The sequence below is a fragment of the Macaca nemestrina genome, chromosome 19, assembly GCF_043159975.1.
Source record: "Macaca nemestrina isolate mMacNem1 chromosome 19, mMacNem.hap1, whole genome shotgun sequence".
NCBI classification, from domain to species: domain Eukaryota; kingdom Metazoa; phylum Chordata; class Mammalia; order Primates; family Cercopithecidae; genus Macaca; species Macaca nemestrina.
The window spans coordinates 43,325,835-43,330,230 of NC_092143.1; the positions used below are offsets into that span (position 1 = coordinate 43,325,835).

The 4,396-nt window shown below is 44.3% G+C and overlaps 1 pseudogene; it reads left to right on the forward strand.

The window, feature by feature from the left end:
• The first annotated feature begins 473 nt into the window (after positions 1–473).
• LOC105489375 (tropomyosin alpha-4 chain pseudogene) lies at positions 474–1,618 on the forward strand (annotated as a pseudogene).
• Positions 1,619–4,396: the final 2,778 nt, after the last annotated feature.

A 4,396-nucleotide genomic window follows, 5' to 3' on the forward strand; every position in this document is an offset into this window, starting at 1 on the left:
CCTCTAGCACCATTGGATCTGTTGGTCACGTGGCCCAAGAAACAGAATACCTGGAACCACAGCTTGAATTTGCCACCCACACTCAACACTGGTGGCTTTCTGAGGCATCAGGGAACTGGGAGAGAAGTTATACTATGTTGTCTTCAAAATCCAAAGAAACTGCAGCATGATGGCTCTCTTTTAAAAATAAATTATATGATAGTTTTATTGTTCAGATAATATGTAAGATAGTATTATGGATTAGTATTTCTCAAATAAAAGAATATGATCTCTCTTTTAAATTTATTTTATTTTATGTTTTAATTTTTATTTTAGGTTCAGGGACACATGTGCAGGTTTGCTATATAGATATGCTAAGTAAAGCTAAACTTCTCAAAGGCTTGGGGGGGCCGGGGCGCGGCCGTGCAGCTCTCACCGGAGCGGAGTCCAGCCGAGCGCCCGCCGCTGCTCGTGCGCCTCTGCGCCTCCGCGCCATGGCCGGCCTCAACTCCCCGGAGGCGGTGAAACGCAAGATCCAAGCCCTGCAGTGGCAGGCGGACGAGGCGGAAGACCGCGCGCAGGGCCTGCAGCGGGAGCTGGACCGCGAGCGCGAGCGGCGCAAGCAGCGCGAGAAAGCTGAAGGTGATGTGGCCGCCCTCAATCGACGCATCCAGCTCGTTGAGGAGGAGTTGGACAGGGCTCAGGAACGACTGGCCACGGCCCTGAAGCTGGAGGAGGCGGAAAAGGCTGCAGATGAGAGTGAGAGAGGAATGAAGGTGATAGAAAACCGGGCCATGAAGGATGAGGAGAAGATGGAAATTCAGGAGATGCAGCTCAAAGAGGCCAAGCACATTGCGGAAGAGGCTGACCGCAAATACGAGGAGGTAGCTCGTAAGCTGGTCATCCAGGAGGGTGAGCTGGAGAGGGCAGAGGAGCGTGCGGAGGTGTCCGAACTAAAATGTGGAAAATGTGGTGACCTGGAGGAAGAGAACTCAAGAATGTTACTAACAACCTGAAATCTCTGGAGGCTGCATCTGAAAAGTATTCTGAAAAGGAGGACAAATATGAAGAAGAATTAAACTTCTGTCTGACAAACTGAAAGAGGCTGAGACCCGTGCTGAATTTGCAGAGAGAACGGTTGCAAAACTGGAAAAGACAATTGATGACCTGGAAGAGAAACTTGCCCAGGCCAAAGAAGAGAACGTGGACTTACATCAGACACTGGATCAGACACTAAACGAACTTAACTGTATATAAGCAAAACAGAAGAGTCTTGTTCCAACAGAAACTGCGGAGCTCCGTGGGTCTTTCTTTTCTCTTGTATGAAGTTCCTTTTGTTATTGCCATCTTCGCTTTGCTGGAAATGTCAAGCAAATTATGAATACATGACCAAATATTTTGTATCGGAGAAGCTTTGAGCACCAGTTAAATCTCATTCCTTCCCTTTTTTTTTTTCAAATGGCACCAGCTTTTTCAGCTCTCTTATTTCTTCCTTAAGTTGCATTTATTCCTAAGGTAGGCAGGGTATTTCCTAGTAAGCATACTTTCTTAAGACAGAGGCCATTTGGTTCCTGGGAGAATAGGCAGCCCCACACTTTGAAGAACACAGACCCCAATATCTAGTCGTGGATATAATTAAAACGCTGAAGACCATAACCTTTTGGGTCAACGGTTGGTCAAACTATAGGCACCATCACATGGGTAGGGATTTTCCATCCAGAGCCAATAAAAGGGCTGGTGGGGGCCGGGGGTGGCTATTGTGGAAAGTCATAACCCACGGATAGATTAACCTAAGAATTCTGGCCTTTCTCCACACTCCACCATGCAGAACAAACATCCTCTCAAGCAGTCAACGTAGAATGCTTGGGTAATAGTCGTAATTACCCACATATTATAATTAATAGATGGTAATTAATAGATCCTTGATGTGATGTTCTTTTGCGTATTTCCTTCATTCTAAAGTTGTTCTCTGGCCGGGCACGGTGGCTTTCGCCTGTAATCCCAACACTTCGGGAGGCCAGATCACTTGAGGTCAGGAGTTCGAGACCAGCCCAGCCAACATGGCGAAGCCCTGTCTCTACTAAAAATAAAAAAATTATGGTGACGCCTGCCTGTAGTCTCATCTACTCGGGAGGGTGAGGCAGGAGGATCACTTGAACCCAGGAAGTGGAGGTTGCAGTGAGCCGAGATGGCACCACTGCACTCCAGCCTGGTTGACAGAGTGAGACCCCATCTCAAGAAAAAAATAAAATAAAAATAAAGTTGTTCTCTGAAGAGCAAATGTCTCATTCCAGTAATGACCCACTCAGCCGGAATATGGTGGAGTTCAGTCCAATTCAGGTCAGCCATATCTGAAAGACTACAAGTCATTCATAAGTTGAGCAAAAGCGTTTCTATCTATTAGCAGAAAGGGCCTCTCTGGCAGCAGAGATTAAAAATTGGCCCAACTTCATTTCCATACTTCAGGGAATAGCAAATTGAAGATTTACTTATCTAGGACTTGAATTCCTTCTTTGGGACCAAGTTAATAAAACACCAAGAAACTCCTGATTAAACTGGATAATGAAGGATTCTGTAGACAGGGCTGCACGTATCGGCTTTGTTTGACTTCTCTTTTCTCAGTTAACATCTCAGAGCTGGAACATTCCACATTCCCCAGCAGCGTGTGGGGGCCGAGTAAAGTTTACAATTAACGACTAAAAATCACCCTGCTTCTGGCTTATCTGAATCCCTTACCCACCCCACCCCACCACCCCACTCCTATTTATTCAGCACCACACTACCCAGGAAATACACTAGCAAATGGTGCAATGGAATCAAATTCACACTTTTCTTTAGATTCTTGTAACTGTATCATATGTAATAGTATCACTTTTTCTACATTTTGGTCAAATAAATTTTTACATAAACAAACAAACAAAAAAAAGGTAAACTTCTTTGGTCCCGCTCTACTGATGGATTGCCTGAGGCTGTGTTGCTCTACCCCCGTAAATATCCATATCCAGTGGCATGTGCCTGTAGTCCCAGCTACTTGGAAAGTGAGAGAATCACTTGAGCCTATGAGTCCAAGAGTTCAATTCCAGCCCAGGTAACAGTTAGACCCTATCTCTAAAAAAATAAGAAATAAAAAACTTATATTTTGACCAGCAGCTGAAACAGAGTATTAAGCTTGCAGTGTCTACTGCCAGAGGTGAGCTGATTGGGAATACAATAGAGACCAATACCTTCATCTCTCAAATCTTGAATGGTAATGCTAATCTCTAAAATTCCTCCAGAAATGTGGCATTGCTTCTAATTTTTCTTGGAAGCTAGTATTGGGGATAGGAAAATGTCAAGAGCTTCCATTTGACCTTTCAAGGGCTTCCATTTCTTCTCATAATGGTCCTCACTCCACAAATCAGGCCACTACTGTAAGGGATCTACCAGCTGGTAAGTATATGCTAATTATATCTATCCTAACTATATATTTGGGCACTGGGGAAATAACCACAGGGTGGGTTTGCAGATGCACTGGATCTTCTGTGAGAATGACTTTTATCAGCACTTAGGGTTCTAGAATTCCATTCATAATGGGTTCTGGCTCTGTGAACTGACTCTGAGGCATAGGCTTCAATTTTCCTTTTCTGTGGTTAATGTCAGTCTTCCATTTGCCAGTTCGAGATATCTTCCTGTTTGTATAAACCCAATAGCACCCTAATTGGTGGTCTATGCCACTCACTCCTTGGACTCTGTAATCTGTTAATTACTGTCATAGAGCCCTGTGGACCAAAGCACTCTGACTGAACCTACCACTCTGGTTAGCTGCCTATCAAGTAATTATATTTGCAGTGTGTGCCTTTGAAAGGCACCACTGAGCTTCTCCAAGATGCTGGTATCTTGCTCACCAATGCGCTTTCTACTGTCTGAGTGAAAAATATGCCCTCTGGGTGGCAGGCTCTTGGTCTAAACATAAGAGGTCCCTGTATCATATTCCTAGTTCCCTGAACCTTCTAATCTCTTCTTCAACACTATGCCAAGGTATTTCTGTGGTCTCCACTTTTTTTTCTGTAGTTCCTTGTGAAGTCAAGGCCTCAAATACCATCCTAGAAAACTCTCTGTGTGTTCTTGATACAAAACTAAATTATGAGTCATAAATGAGTTATCCCATTTCTGAATACCCCACTGTCCAGCTCTGTATTTGCCCCCTCTTTGGGCTACTACCCTCAATATTCAATTTACGTTCAGCAGTTCTTGCTAGAGTTTGTAACCTTTTTCTTATCTAGACAATTTCACCCTGAAACAGGATTTTGCATCTGCAGCCAAGCTTGCCCAGACCTGCCTCTGGCTCTCAGTCTGGAGAGAATGAGAGGTGGTGGAGATTAGCTTTTCTTAAAGGACGGACATCACCTTGGGAAACCACTGCTTCAGGTGAGATTAT